The 16909-nt window shown below is 35.9% G+C and overlaps 1 long non-coding RNA gene across 2 annotated transcripts in view; it reads right to left on the bottom strand.

The window, feature by feature from the left end:
• The window catches only part of LOC112427730 (uncharacterized), a 138281-nt gene that overhangs the window by 119615 nt on the left and 1757 nt on the right, over nt 1–16909 (bottom strand). For both annotated transcript variants that reach the window (XR_003019463.2, XR_003019462.2), the window contains exon 2: nt 7950–8089. This is a non-coding gene — a long non-coding RNA (uncharacterized lncRNA). The remainder of the gene's footprint in view (nt 1–7949; nt 8090–16909) is intronic.

The raw sequence follows: 16909 nt of genomic DNA, 5'->3' as shown, positions 1-16909 counted from the left end.
ACTAATTCACTACGGAATAAGCATTTTGATAAGTGGGATTACACAACGCAGGGCACTTTCTTTTTCAGTCTAGTTTTTATACTCTCTAAGGAGGGTTACAAGAGGAGGGGGAGAGGAAGAAGACATTGGGAAGCCCAGATCCAGCAAAAAAATTAACATTTCAGTTATTGTCAGAAGATTAAATGCTTCCTTGTATGAGAATGATTCCTTAAGGTTTGGGCAACCGCATGTATGAGTATAGCCCATAGAGTTATCTCAAAACACTCAGAGACTCTAGTAGCACCTTCTATTAATGAAAAAAAAAAATCATTGCAAAGGTGTGTGCAGATTATTGAATGCCTCTGCATGTAAGTGTCAGGTCTTATAATTCCATATTTATCTATCTCTGCTTAATCTACTGCCTTTAAAGTGCTTTAAATTTTTGTATTCTGAGCTATGTCTTACTCTAATTTATTGAGCTACTGGTTCCTTTGCTAATCAGAACTGACTTCTGGAGTCCACCACCCGCCTGGCCCTATCTACAAGCTCCTTTTTGTCTTGCCTGCATTCTCTAACATATTCTCTGAGTTGCTATTAATTTGTGGTGCTTTTCCTAACAGTGTACCTATATGTAGATCAATAAGGGGTTCCTGAAGAAAACTGTCACTTTTGTAGTGACAGTTTCATAGTATCTAGGCTGCCAAGATGGGCTCAGTTTCACTATGTTTTAGAGAAGCTTCTTCCTGACTATATAGCCCCTGACTTCCCTTTCCTCTAGAAAACTTGTAATTACAAATTTCTTCTCTGCTTCCTTGAAGTGCAGATCTTTATAAAAGACTCTCATCAGATTTACCACCCAGGACTGTCTCTGCAGGACCTGGGAGCCATCTCTTTGATATATAATCATCAAAGAAGGCAGTACCTCTACCTCCCAGCCTCTGTGGTAGGGTAGGAATCTGACTTCAATAGGTGACATGTTCTGAGTTGCAAAACCACTTCTAGTCATGAAAACATCAGAAAGTTTACTCTTCCTTTGGGTAACACCAATTAACAACCGTAAATGGCCTATGATCCATCCCTTTCCACACTGCATTGCAATAAATTAAAACGAAGTCTTCCTTGCCTGTTTAACTTTATCCTGTATAATTTTTGCTTTGAGGTCTAATGATTTGTCATACATTAATCTCAATATACTGACTATTAAGATGTTTCATTACTGATTTAAGAATTCTTAATTGGAACAATTTATGAAATTATTAAAGAAATATGAAAACGACATTTTCCATAGAATTGTTTATTTTTTTAGTGTTGTTACATTATTTTCTATTTGATAATATCAGGTCACCTTGAACCAGTTAAACAAATATAAAAATGTTTAAAATAATTTATATAAAACTAAATTTTTTTTTCTTGTTTCTACACAGGATAAAATACAATGAAGTTTGTGTCAATTAAATAATATTTCAGACATTTTTCTAAGCCATCTCTTCTCCCTTTTAAATACTCAAATGTTCAGCTTAATAGAGCATGTCCTGAATCTTCCTGTTTCATATGTGCCTTATTATATTGATTTAGTTTTTGCCACATGATTAATCTGAAATGATGATCATCATTACTTTCTTATGTGCTATAATTTTATAAATATATCTGGCTATTTTAATTCTAATGGTTCGGGCTCAATTTATAATGACCATGACTTATCTCTCTGAGTGTCATTTTAGGGTGTTCTTGTGCTTTAATAATGTTTTCTAGAGTAAAAATTGAAGAAAACAGTTGCATATTTTACATAGCTCTTGTTGGTGTTTTCTTGTTTGTGAAAGTGTACAATTTTTACAGTTCTTATTTTTTAAAGAGAGTGTTCATTTTTAAATAAAATAGAATAATATGATGATTCCTGGACTCTTCAATAAGCACCCAGTGAGTAATAGGAGCTTTTTATAACATTCAAGGGAAATTATAATTGTATCAGTCATCTTGGCATATCCTTAATGATTTGCCACCGGAATGTTTTAAGGATCATCCTGACTTTTAATTCAAAATAGTAAGATTTAAATGTCACATTTTAAAGCTTTAAGGATTCGAATAAAAGATAATTCAATTGAAATTTGATTTTTAGGTTAAAGATATAGAAGCACTGAGAGGTTAAGTTGCCCAAAGTAACATTGCTAGAAGATGGCAAGCCAGGGCATAAGTCAGGGTTGCCATTCACCAAGCTTCAAACTTTTAACCAGTAGGCTAAACTGCCTTCTCAGTAAATTACTTGGAAGAAATGAATGTGCCACTTGCTTCCCTGCTCCCTGAAGCATTATCTGGCACACCCTCATGATTCAAGACCCAAGTTACTCTATCCTTTTGATGCTTTCCACTACAAAATCCATTGATCTTACAAACACCTTGTGTGATAGGCAAAGCTATAACTAAATGAGAAATGACATTATTTGGTAATCTGGAATCAAAATTAGATATTCCATTTTAAATTTCAAAATTTGTATATATACACAGGTGACTGTATCCTAGATTTTGAAGCAATACACTTTTCATAATTTGAACCACTGTTTTTCTCTATTCCCAGTTTCCCCTTAATTTTACATTGCTTGATGTGCTTTCTGCAGCCCTTTCACCCTGTCTCAACATAGAGTGGAGGGTAAGCATCCCCCACAGCTAGCTGTATTCCCATTCTCCAAATTAGCTGATTATGGGCTGAGGTAGATGTCATTCTCTCTGAGGTGTGGAACTTCTTTATCTAAAATGACCAGTCTCTACAGACCAATTAAGCAAAAGAATGCTGAGCCGGCTTCCGACAGGTAAAGCTCTCAAAACACACAGCAACTGTCAGGCTATGTACCTCTAAGCAATTTCTGTGAGAGAATTTTCTGAAAGGTTGAGCTAATGGGTTTGAGTACAGCTGTGGGCAATGTTTTGCAGAGCCAGCAAAACTAGGGAAATGTAAGTTTTTGCCTGTTTCCTAGAACAGTGGTTCTCTGCTTTCATAAACAAGGTCCTGTAGATATGCAAAGGAGTCCTTCACTACTAAAGGACTGCTCTTCATTTGGAGTAAGCATCAGTTTTGAACTCAGACCACCCTGTGGCCTTCATCTGCTTAAACGTAAAAAAAAGACAAGTCAAGTTTTATTGAGTAGATTTGGCTACGCTTGTACTTTCATCTGTTCCCTGAGCTTTTATCTTCTTTGCAGGGGAATTTCTCAGCAGCCTTTTCTGCATAATGATATCTGAAATGCTGTCACCACTAATCGATCTCAAACTTGTTTGAAGGGGTATCATGTATTACTGAGGAATCAAACTGCATACATTTTCCTTATTTAACATGAACTTTATTATAATAAGGGAAAGTGGAAAAAACTTAGGCTTCGGAATCCAACACGCTTAGATTAAAACTCTGGGTTTAATCACTTCATAGTTGTGTGTTCCTGGGTAAGTTAGTTAGTCCTTTCTTATTAGCCTTATCATTGTTAATTCATCTCACATATTATGGTGACTAAATCTGCTCATGTATCTGAAATGTTTCCAGGGCGTGCCTGGTACATTGTGTGTGCTTGCTGAGTGAATCTTTCTTAACCTATATTCTACATATTTTTAAAAACAAAATTAGTCTTGAATTTTTTATTTTTAAATTTCATTCATTCATTCATTCATTCATTCATTCATTCAGTAAGAGATAGAGTCTCACCATGTTGCCCAGGCTGAAGTGTGGTCTATTCATAGGCGTGGTCATAGCACACTATATCCTTGAGCTCCTAGACTCAAGGGATCTTCCCACTTCAGCCTCCCATGTACCTGGGAATATAGGAATATGTCATTATGCCCAGCTAGTGTTGAAGTTGCTTTAAAGACTATTACATTTTTAGTGGGTGACACCATTGAGGTTTCCAACCTTATTCCTATGTGTATCAACATTACGATTGTGTTTTACTCAAGAAAAGCAAAGAGTGGTGTAGTGGACCCATGTGCTCCAAGACCTATTTTTGCATGGTCCATGAGCTAATGATGACTTTTACAATTTTAATTGCTAATGAAAGAGAATATTTTGTGACACATGAAAATTATATGAAATCAATATTTGAGTGTCATTTAAAACATACTCATATGCTTAAGTTTTATGCATGCCTGCTTTAGTGCAGCAAATGGCCCAGTTGAGTAGTTGCCAACAGAGACCATAGAGTCGACAAAGTCATACACTTTATACTATCTGGCTCTTTACTGAAAAAATTTACAGAACCATGATCCAGAATATTGGATATGGTCTGATCAACATATTAAGAATGATTTCACTGATCATATCACTGCTCAAAAATGTCAATCCAACTATTTTGTTTAATATAGAATTAAACAAAATGTGAGTCCTGACTGGTATTATTATTTCTTATTTGTTTTGGGGTTTGTGTGTGTGTGTGTGTTTTCTGGGATGTAAGTCACACAGATGGCAAATGAAATGCAAACAAGCACTTTATTCCAAAGGACATACCCTGGAGTGTGGAGGCTCTAAAGCTCTAGCTATTCTAGAAAACTTTTTATGTAAATTGTGTAAATCACTTTGTTGACTTACGAACTCATTTTTTTTTTCTATTTGTGTTCAAACAACCACTAGCCTTATATTAAAATCTAAAATTCTAGAATTTAAATTCAGTAGGTTTTTAATTTTCCTTACCAAAACTTCCCTTGTCATCTTAAATTTAGTATTTTATTCAATGTCGAAATTTTTAAAAAAGTTGCTAAATATTAATGTATACATATTTTTAAAATGTAGTCTTCAACTCTTTAAAAGTTATCTTTATGATTTTTAAATTTAGTTGACCAGAATTTTCTTTAAAAAGTAATAAAAATACAGTGAATCAATTTTTTGATACTGTGGCCTCCTGGCCTAGAAAATAGTAAATAAAAAGTATAGCTTTTTTTCTTTATACTTCATGGCTTCCTTTCATATTCTAAATATTTCTAAAGTTACTACACTTTGTTGAAAGCTGTCTGAGTCTAGGGTTTTTGTTTTCATAATATAATCAGAGAAATGTTGAGAAAAAACAAGGAGACAAATGGTACACATTATATTTCTTTGTGTCTATGTAGACATTTTTTGTTCTTTTCAATTTTTGATCCAAAATAAATTTGTCCATGTACATATACATTTGAGTGAAAAGATTGATGAAGGATAAAAGGATTTGAATCCAAAGAAATAGGACAGTGCAAAAAGTTGTTAAAAATTAGGGCAGTATGGAAGGCAGGAAAAAAATTAGGGCACTACAATTCAGAGATAGGGAGAAGCCAACGGCAAGGAATAGCATACCATGACAGGTGAAGAATGAGCTGGGTCTACACATTATAAAGGGGGAAGATGGAGCACATGGATGGGGAGGAAAAATCATATGAACATCTGCTGACTCGAAATAAGTTGTCAATACCCCAAAGGTGAGATATAAAACAAAACAGGAAAAACGGCAGTGGAAGGGTTCCAGATTGCTTATGAAAAATTAAAGAGATGTTAGGAAGATGAAATAAATTTATCTTTTCCTGAAAAAATAGACCTAGTTTGTCTTTGGGTGTTTCCTTCGTCACTATGTTCCCAAGTCTTAATTTACTTTGTAAAATTATAATAGATTTTTTAAAAAACATAACCTATTATACACACTGGATTTCATTTTGTAACTACCATAGTTTATTTTAAATAAGTACCATTCAAGGCCAGGCACGGTGGGTCACACCTGTAATCCCAGCACTTTGGGAAGCTGAGGCAGGTGGATCACAGGGCCAGGAGATTGAGACCATCCTGGCTAACACGGTGAAACCCCATCTCTACTAAAAAATACAAAAAAAAAAAAAAAAAAAAAAAAAAAGAAAGAAAAAATAAGCCAGCCGTGGTGGCGGGAGCCCACCTACTTGTAGGTAGTAGTCCCAGCTACTTGGGAGGCTGAGGCAGGAGAATGGCATGAACTCGCGAGGCGGAGGTTGCAGTGAGCCGAGATCATGCCACTGCACTCCAGCCTGGGCAACAGAGTGGAGACTCTGTCTCAAAAAAATAAATAGATAAATAAGAAGTATTCAAAAAGAAGTTCACATAATCCCATAAAGTAAACCTTGATTACTTTAAAATCGAAAAAATAACTATTGATATATGACTACATTATTAAATATTCACATATTTACAAATTAATAGTGCATTTACATAAATGAATGTAAAATTTAAGGTCCCTAATTAAAATTTGAATTGTCACAACTCATTTTTACTTTATTTTCCTAAAATTCATATTTCAAAATATGCTGACAAGATTAGACAGACAAGTAAACAACAATCAACTCTCTGTCACAAAACAAGAACAACAACTACTACTACTACAGAAAGAGGGGCTGAGTGCACTAGGTAATGTAGGAGTTTTCCTAACAGCAATATCCATATAAATACATAAGCACTACATGAGAAACAGCAGTTTGAGGGAATATACATTTTCTCAGTGTGAGACAAATATCATTTACCAAATCCCAACCGACTTCATAACTATTGAGAAGAAAACCAATAGAAACCAGCAAATGGTGTCCATTACCATGCTGTGTTATAGCACAGCATGCTCTGAATGTTGTTATTTGCTTAGAATAATTTGTGCTCACATTCTGGTGAGCTACTGGATAATAACAGGAAGGTACTTCTTTTTTCTTACTACGTTAGAACATGCAAAGTCTTTACCACTTCTGAAGGAATATTGATCCATAGTTTAAATGTGCAATCTGGCTCCAGATGTTTATACTCCATTACCCATGTGTACAGAGGTGCATTTTTTAAAAGAATGAATGACAATCACAAGGATATCATAAAACTAAGATCAAATAATAAATTGTTATGATATAGAAAAAATAAGGGAAATAACAAGGAGATTTCATAATGTCTCTTGTGGAAATGAAAATTCACTCCTTTTTTGTTGCTCAATGGTAAGCCCAGAGATTAATTCACTGGTTTTGTATGCTCAGGTGAATCTATCAAATGTATACTGTAGGTAGTAAAAGTAAGTTTGTTTTCAAAATTTCTTAACTACTATTAGTGTCCGTGTTTAGTGTAAGCCTTCCTCGCTATCTCTGTCAAGATGTTTTTTGTTTGTTTGTTTGTTTGTTTTTATTTTTTGTCAGAACCTTTCTTTCTGTATCCACTCATTTGATACAATTTATTCTTAAAATCTAATCTTAATTGCTTGTCAGGGACAAAAATCCCAAGAGAGTACCAACATTCCATAACATTTTGTAAACACTGGAGAATTAGAGTGTTTGTTTTGTTACTGAAAACTCCCCATAGAATTGGAAGGTAAATTTCTTGGAGGAAAATGCATGCAGATTTATTATGAATCACTAAATTTATGCACTTCATTACAGAGAAAACAAGGATATTATTAAAAATTTAGTTATTATTATTAAAATTATTAATTTTCTCTAGAACTTGAATTAGTAGCATTTTTAAAAATCAGCTGTTCTATTTACTATTTGTGATCAAATTCATTTTGTGTTATAAATACTGACAATGTATAAATTTCCTTTTTAAAAAACCATAATACGTCAAAATAATAAATAAGCACCTAGATTTCACTGGTGGCTAAATTTTATGCAATCTCTGTTAAGAGTATTTTTGTATTTCTATACCAGGAGTCCAACTATATTTTATACCAAGTACCAAAGTCACCTACACAAACCACCTACTCACAACCATGTCCCCAGGCTCAGCTCTCTCCTCCTTTTCTGGCCAAGCAGCTATCTTATATGTCTTGCTGTGATCAATACTACATATTTGTTGTCATTATCAAGAACACACATTCCTTCTTGGCCCTAAACTAGATATCAGAGAATAGATTAAGCAAAACAGTGATATTATTGAGTCTATTCACAGTTTAGAATCATCACTTTAGTCAACCAAGACTTTCCCTTCTCTTCTCAGAATCATGGACATACTGACACAGCTGTTCAAGAAACACTATCCTTACCTTTGGTGTCTGATTCTTTTATGATTTATGGTTTGGGATTTCAGTTCTGATGTCATTCATTAATTCCTTTATTCTAGTCACTTGTTCAGTTATGAAAACTATTTCCAGTGTCCTCTGTGTACCAAACACTATCATGGTTCCTGAATATGACAATAATAGCCAAATGCATTGAGTGCTTACTATATGAACTAAAATCTTCACATTTATGTATCATGATATACCTTGGAAAATCATATTATGTATATGTTAATATTATGTCCATTTTAAAAATCAATCAAATTGAGGCTTAAGGAAGTTAAAAAATCTTAAGCAAGACTATACAGTAGAATTAGAATCGAGATACTAGAACTCCAGAGATCACATTCTTAACCCTAAAATAAAGAAATAAATAAAAATAATCATGAAAAATAAAGGTTCTGGTATAGAAATTCTTATAATTTAGTGGTAGAAGTCAATAATCATTAATTGCACTATAATTAGGCTAGCATAGATCTATGCATGTGCTCTTGTGGTCAGATATAAAATATGTGATAGCATATTTAGAGGAAAAAATATTTTTAGATTGGTTATTATCACTTCATTGCCTTGTTGCTTCCAGTATCTTTGAATAGATTATAGATTATTATGCAAGATAATAAATGAAAAAGGTCCAATTTATCCATTAATTTATTTATGTCTGATATTTATGCATGATATTTGTTTTTTCATCTTTTATGACTATCTATACTAATGGCTGATGTGTTCTATTGTCCATTCACTTCTCAATTTTCTTTTTGTAACAAAGTAGAAGAATTTAACATCCTTTATTAATTAACATTTATTAAATAAAATTACTTCTTCCAGCTTTATTTGACTTAAAAATTTTAATTATTGTAAAAGCAAGAAATAATTCCCATTAACTTACAACATGTTCTATATCTGCAATCTATATTTTTAGAAGCTTTTCTTGACCTCCTATCTGCCTTCAGGTACTGCCCTATTTTTTGTCACTTTTCACATGAAAACTCAAATAGTTGACTCTAATCCATTTCAAGTTTCTGAATTTCTTTTCTTTGCTGAACTTGTGCCCCTAGAACTCCACTGAAGCTGTTCATGTATATATCACCACTGACCTCCTATTACGAAGAACAAAAGCCCTTTGTCTCTTCTCATCTTACATGCTCTCTCAGAATCACTCAGAAAAAATTGAACAGCACCTCCTTCTTTAAACACTAAATTCCCTTGACTTCTGTGATACTATGGATTCCTGATTTTCTTCCTCCTTTATTGATGTGTCCTTCTGAGTTCCATTTTATAGATCAGTCCCCTTTTTTCATTTGTAAGTATAGTGTATTTCAGGGATGTATTGTTCTTACGTTTCTTTTTTGTAACTTTGTACTTAATACACTATCTCATGGTAATCCTATCCTGGCTGATATTTCTTGGGGGCTGGTTCCAGGATTTCCCAGGGAGGGCAAAATCTGCAGCGGCTCAAGTCTCTCATATAAAGTAGTGTAGTATTTGCATATAAGCTATGCACATCTTCCTATATTCTTTAAGCAATCTCTAGATTACTTATATTACCAATAAAATGTAAATGCTATGTAAATAGTTGTTATATAGTATTGTTTAGAAAATAATGACAGGAAGAAAGTCTGTATACATTCAGCCCAGATGGATTTTAAGACATTTTCAATCTGCTGTTGGTTGAATCCATAGATGTAAAACCCAGGGATATAAAGGGCTGACTGTAAATACTTATCTATATAACCATGATTCATATATTTGTCTTCAGTCTTAAATTTTACCGTGAATTTCAAACTCATGTCTGCTTATACTCTTCATTCATTCATTCATTCGTCATTCGTTTGATCATTATTTTAGCAAATATTCAAAATACTACAATTCAAACACTTTTGTAAGTATTTAGTTTTGAATAAACCAGGCAAAGTTTCCACATGCAGAGTTCCCCTTTTCTGAAATATTTCTGAAAAATGGGTCAATATATGTGTTTATGTGTTTGTATGTATGTGTATATATATGTATATGTGTGTATATATATGTGTAGTTATATATATGGATATTTTGATATTTATATGAAACTTCAGGCAATATAAAATACTAGAATCTCTGAAGGGTACTTTTAATATAAATGTGGCTATATTCTTCCTTTAGAAAATGTTTAAAATACTGCATCTAGAGAAAGATGTCATCAAGATGACTGACTAGAGATGCCGAACTCACCTATTGCACAAAGAAGTACTAAAACAGGAAGTAGATAATAACACGTTGAGTAGTGTTCTAAAGGAAATTTCAATGTGGAATTTACCAAGAAAGTAAAAACGAACTTCTGAGATACAAAAACTTAAAATGGCAGCAAAGAGAGGGAAACAAAGCAGTCATCTGGAATTGGCTCTGAGAGAAGAAAAACATTCCATTGTGGAGGTAATGCAGCAGAAGATCCCCAGCAATCCACATTCCCTGCGGTCTTAGGCATGGAAGATCCCCTCAGTACTCATAGTAGGGAGCTCCCTGGAACTCATGTGACAGCATTAGTCCAGAGAGGGACTTCACACTGTAACGTCCTCATATCTAGGACCCATGCTGTTGCAGCACAGTGCTATTTTGAGAACAGACCCCCATCAGGCTACTTTCTGCCCTCAAAACCAAGAGCCCCTGCATCACCGCATTCCTGGAATCCCACCAAAATCCCCTCACATACACTTAGAGAGCTGCAGAGTCACAATGCCAGCTGAACCCAGCAATGCAGCCACATTCCTGAGCGCATACAGTACACTACATCCTGGGGAACAGGCAGTCCGGCACCTGAGGGAAGCTGCTTCCAGGCTATAAGGAACCAAAACAACCACTTCCCAGAACCTGCAAGCCACATGCCAGGACCCAGTGCCGGTAATAGCAACCTCATGCCCTCCAGTGGTGGGGTCACTACATGCCCATGACTGTTGCCCAGGAACTAGGATCAGCCTGCACAGGTTACCACTGCTGGCAACAATTGTGCATGTGCCCACACTTGCTGTCATTGGCAACCACATGCATGCACACCACTACCACCACTGATGTCCACATGTGCCACCCAGGGGAGCAACAGCTAGCCTACCCAGGGACACTGCTGCCAGCTCCAGGGTACACATATGCTACCCAGAAACCTGAGGACCTCTCTGTAAGGCCTTTTCCATCCCTCAAAAATTCATACCACACCTTTCAAAAACAGTAGCAGCCTGATCCAATAAGAAACTTGCAGATACATTGACATAGATTACAGCAGAATAAATCATATAAAGAATCCACTACCGTGTCCACCCAGAACAAGCCAAAGCACGAAACTCAATCAACACTATAGCTACATCTACAGAAAGATGTCTTACCCTCTATTAGTCCATTCTCACACTGCTAAAAAAGACATACCAAAGACTGGGTAATTTATAAAGGAAAGAGATTTAATTGACTCACATTTCTGCAGGGCTAATAAGGCCTCAGGAAATTTACAATCATGGTGGAAAGAAATGCAAACACGTCCATCTTTACATGGCAGCAGCAAGAAGTACTGAGCAAAAAAAGGAAAAGCCCTTTATAAAATCATCACTTCTCATGAGAAATCACTCATTATTACAACAAAAGCATGAGGGTAACTGCCACCGTGACTCAATTGCCTCCCACTGGGTCCCTCCCATGACACATGGGGAATATGAGAACTACAGTTGAAGAGATTTGTTGGGGACACAGTCAAACCATATCATTCCACCCTGGCCCCTCCCAAATCCCATGTCCCTACATTTCAAAACACAATCATGCCCTTCCAACAGTCATCTAAAGTCTTAACCCATTCCAGTATTAACTCAAAAGTTCAAGTCCAATGTCTTATCTGAGACAAGGCAAGTCCCTTCTTCCTATGAGCCTGTAAAAGCAAAAGCAAGTTAATTACTTCCTGGATACAATGGGGATACAGGCATATGTAAACACACCCATTACAAGTGAAAGAAATTGGCCAAAACAAAGGGGCTACAGGCCCCATGCAAGTCCAAAATCCAGTAGGGCAGTCATTAAATCTTACAATTCCAGAATGATCTCCTTTGATTCCATGTCTCACATCCAGGTCATGCTGATATAAGAGGTGGGCTCCAACAGTGGTCAGTGTCTGCAGCTTTTTTAGGGGCACAGTGCAGGCTGTCAGTTCATCTAACATTCTAGGGTCTGGAGGATGGTGGCTCTCTTCTCACAGCTCCACTAGGCAGTGTCCCAGTGGGGACTTTGTGTGGGGGCTCCAACCCCACATTTCCTTTCCACACTGCCCTAGCAGAGGTTCTCTATGAAGGTTCCACCCCTGCAGCAAACTTCTGCCTGGACATTCAGGTTTTTTCATACATCCTCTGAAATCTAGGTGAAGGTTCCCAAACCTTAATTCTTGACTTCTGCACACCTGTAGGCCCAACACCACATGTAAGCTGCCAGGGCTTGAGGCTCACATCCTCAATAGCAATGACCTTAGTTCTAAATTTTCTTCTTTTAGCCATGACTGAAGCTAAAGTAGCTGGAATCCTGGGCACCATGTCCCAAGGCTGCATTTAGCAGGGGGCCCTGGGCCTGACCCAAGAAACCAATTTTCTCTCCTAGCCCTAAAGGCTTGAGATGGGAGGAGTTGCCCCTGGAGGTCTCCGACATGCCCTGGAGACATTTCCCCATTGTCTTATTAATTAACATTCGGCTTCTTGTTACTTATGTAAATTTCTGCAGCTGGCTTGAATTTCTCCCCAGAAAATGAAGTTTTCTTTTCTATCACATTATCAGGCTACAAATTTTCCAAATTTTATGCTTTGTTTTCTCTTGAGTGCTTTGCTACTTAAAACTTTCTTTCCCCGATACCCTAAATCATCTCTCTCAAGTTTAAAGTACCACAGACCTCTAGGAAAGGTACAAAATGCCATCAGTCTCTGTGCATAGCAAGAGTGACCTTTACTCCATTTCCCAACAAGTTCCTCATCTCCAACTGAGACCACCTCAGCCTGGGCCTTATTGTCTATATCACTAAGAGAATTTTGGTCAAAGGCCTTCAGCAAATCTGTAGGAGGTTCCAAACTTTTCCATATCTTCCTGTCTTCTGAGTCCTCCAAGTCTCCAGGAAGTTCGAAACCTTCCCACATTTTTCTGTGTTCTTCTGAGCCCTCCCAACTCTTCCAACCTCTGTTTACTACCCAGTTCCAAAGTAGATTCCACATTTTCAGGTACCTTTTTCAGTAGTGCCCCACTAACCTGAACCAATTTACTCTATTTGTGCGTTCTCATGCTGCTAATAAAGACATACCTGAGAATGGGTAATTTATAAAGAAAAGAGGTTTAATTAACTCCAGTTCCATAGGCTGGGGAAGCCTCAGAAAATTTACGATCGTGGAGAAACAGAAAGTAAACATGTCCTTCTTCACATGGTGGCAGAAAGGAGAAGTGTCAAGAAAAAGGGGAACCAGCCCCTTATGAAACCATCAGCTCTCATGAGAACTTGCTATAGCAAAAACAGCATGACGGTAACTGCCCCCATGATTCAATTACCTCTCACCAGGTCCCTCCCATGACATGTGGGAATTATGGGAAATTTAAGATGACATTTGGGTGGGAACACAGTCAAACCATATTATACCCTATGAAAGCTATTCCATAATTTTAAAAGAATAAACCATTACATCCACACTGTATGCATAGATATAAATGTACAGACTCAAGTTTCATTAAAAACAAGAAGACATGAAAGCTCTAAAGTAATGCAAAAATTCTCTACTAATACACCTTGAAGAAAGGAAATTTATAAAATGCTTGAAAGGGAATACAAAATAAAGATCTTAATGAAACTCAGATACCATAGAATACAGCCAGACAATGCAAAATATTAGGAAACCAATTCATAACCTAAATGAGACATTAAACAAAGAGATAGATATCATATAGAAAAGTCAAATGACAATCCTGGAAGTGAAGAAGTCAACAAATTAAATAAAAATGGACTTGACAGTTTCAATAGACTAGGCCAAACAAAGTAAGAAAAAAAAATCTGCGAAGACAGGTCTTTTGGTATAACACAGTGAGATCAGTAAAAAAGAAAGGATAAGGGAATAAAAAGAATACAGAAATTCTACATGACATATGTGACACCATTAAGTGCAAAAATGTTTACATTATTTTATGTTCCAAAATGTGAAGAGATGAGAAAATACATAGAAAATCTATTTAATGAAATAATAGCTAAGAACTTAAGTCTTGAGAAAGAAATAGAGATCCAGATCCAGAAAGCTCAAATAAATCCAAAAATTTCAACCCAGAAAGTCATCTTTCAGGCACATTGAAGTCAAACTGCCAAACCTCAAATACAAAAAGAGAATTTTATAAAAATAGCAAAGTGTTAAGTCACATAATAGAAAATGCATATCAGCCTAACAGCAGATTTCTCAGCATAAACTTTATAAGCCAGAAGAGAATGGGCTGATATATTCAACATCCTGGGGGTGGGGAGGGGTGTAGGAAACACCTATCAGCCAAAAATACCATGTGCAGAAAGCTATGCCTCATAAATGAAGAGAAAAAAAGATTTTCTGATACAAGCAAAAATGGAGAGATCTCACTGCCACTAGGCTAGCTCTAAAAGAGCCTCCATGTCTGGTAGCAAAAGGATGATATCTACTATAATGAAAACAAATAAAAATATAAAACTCACTGGTAAAGCAGATACACAAATAAGAAAAAGAAAGGACTCAAACACTATCAACTGCAGAGAGAAACAAAATTAAAAAATTATGTAGAAAGAAATGAAAAAAGAAACAAAAGATATACATGGAGAGAGAGAGAGAGAGAGTGAGAGAGAGAGAGAGAAAGCGAGAAAGCATTAGAGTAAATAGCTAATGCAGGTGAAGCTTAATACCTAGGTGACAGATTGATAGATGCGGCAAACCACAATGGCTGAAGTTTACCTGTGTAACAAACCTGCACATCCTGCCCATGTACCCTGGGTCTAAAAATAAAATTAATTAAAAAAAAGTAGAACAAAATAAAAAGAAAGAAAGAAGGAAGGAACAAAGGAAGGCAGGAAGGGAGGGAGGGAGGGAAGGAAGGAAGGAAGGATGGAAGGAAGGATGGACAGATGGAAGGAAGGAAGGAAGGAAAGAAGGAAAGAGAAAGAAAGAGAGAGAGAAAGAGAAAGAAAGAAAGAAAGAAAGAAAGAAAGAAAGAAAGAAAGAAAGAAAGAAAGAAAGAAAGAAAGAAAGAGAAAGAGAAAGAAAGAAAAGAAAGAGAGGAAAATAAAAAAAAGAAAAGGAAAGAAAAGAAAAGAAAGGAAAACTGGGAGGGAGGGAGGAAGGAAGGATGGGAGGAAGGAAGGATGGACAGATGGAAGGAAGGAAGCAAGGAAGGAAGGAAGGAGAACTAACAATATGATAGGCATGAGTCCCACCTATCAATAACAACCTTGAGTAAAAATGGTTTAAATTCTCCAATTAAAAGATATTTACTGAATCAATAAAAAAAAAAGACCCAACTATATTCTGCCTACAAGCCACTCACTTCATCTATAAAAACAATCATAGAGAGAAGAGATGGAACATGATACTTTACAAAAATATAAACTAAAAGTGTATAAAAATAGCTATACTTATATCTGACAAAATAGACTTTAATTAAAAATGAAATATGAGACAAAAAAGTTCATTATATAATCAGAAAATAATGAACTCACCAAGAGGATATAACAATTACAAATACATATGTACCCAACACCAGGGAATCTAGGCATAAAGCAAATATTATTAGGGCTAACAAGAAAGATCAAACTGAATAATTTTTTTTTTTTTTTTTTTTTTTTTTGAGACAGAGTCTTGCTCTGTCACTCAGACTGGAGTGCAGTGGCATGATATAGGCTCACTGCAAACTCCACCTCCCGGGTCCAGGTGATTCTTCTGCCTCGGCCTCCTGAGAAGTTGGGATTATAGGCGCCGGCCACCACGCTCAGCTATTTTTTTTCTTTTCCTTTTTTTTTTTTTTTTTTTGTATTTTCAGTAGAGACAGGGTTTCACCATGTTGGCCAGACTGGTCTTGAACTCCTGACTCAGGTGATCTGCCCGCCTTGGTCTCCCAAAGTGCTGGGATTACAGGAGTAAGCCACTGTGCCCAGCCCCAGTAAAATATTAATGGGAGAATTCAATCTCCCACTTTTAGCATTGGAGAGATCATCTCAACAGAAAATCAACAAAGAAACATAGGTCTTAAACTGAACTATAGATCAAATAGACCTAACAGATATTCACAGAACATGCCATCCAACATCTACAAAATGCATATTCTTCTCATCAGTACTTAGAACATTTTGCAGGAGATACCATATGTTAGTCCACACAAGTCTCAAAAAATTTGAAAAATCAAAATCATATCAAGTCTCTTCTCAGAACACTATGGAATGAAACAAGAAATCAGCAACAAGAGGAATTTTTAAACTCTACAGATACAGAGAAATGAAACAGCATGCTCCAAAGCAACCAGTGAGCCAATGAAAAAATTAAGAAGAAAATTAAAAAAAAAAAAAACTTATTGAGACAAATGAAAATAGAAACGCAGCATACCAAAACTGATGGAAAACAGGAACCACAAAATATTCCAAAATGCTACAGCAATTTTGAGTGAAAAGAACAAGGCTGAAGGCATTACACAACCTGGCTTCAAAATACACTACAAAGCTGTAGTAACCACAATGACATGGTATTGGTATAAAAACAGAAATAGACCAATTAAAAAGAATAGAGAACCTAGAAATAAATTCACATATTTATAACCTACTGATTTTTGACAAAGTTTCCAGGAATATACATTTGGAAAGGACAGTTTCTTCAATACATGGTGCTGGGAGAACTGGATATCTATGTGTAGAAGAATGAAACTAGACCCCTATCTCTCACCATGTACAAAAATCAACTTAAAATGGATTAAAGGCT

The sequence above is a fragment of the Macaca nemestrina genome, chromosome 3 (genome assembly GCF_043159975.1).
Source record: "Macaca nemestrina isolate mMacNem1 chromosome 3, mMacNem.hap1, whole genome shotgun sequence".
NCBI lineage: Eukaryota > Metazoa > Chordata > Mammalia > Primates > Cercopithecidae > Macaca > Macaca nemestrina.
The sequence above is the reverse complement of the archived record's forward strand: the minus strand, read 5'-3'. Positions and strand labels throughout refer to the sequence as shown.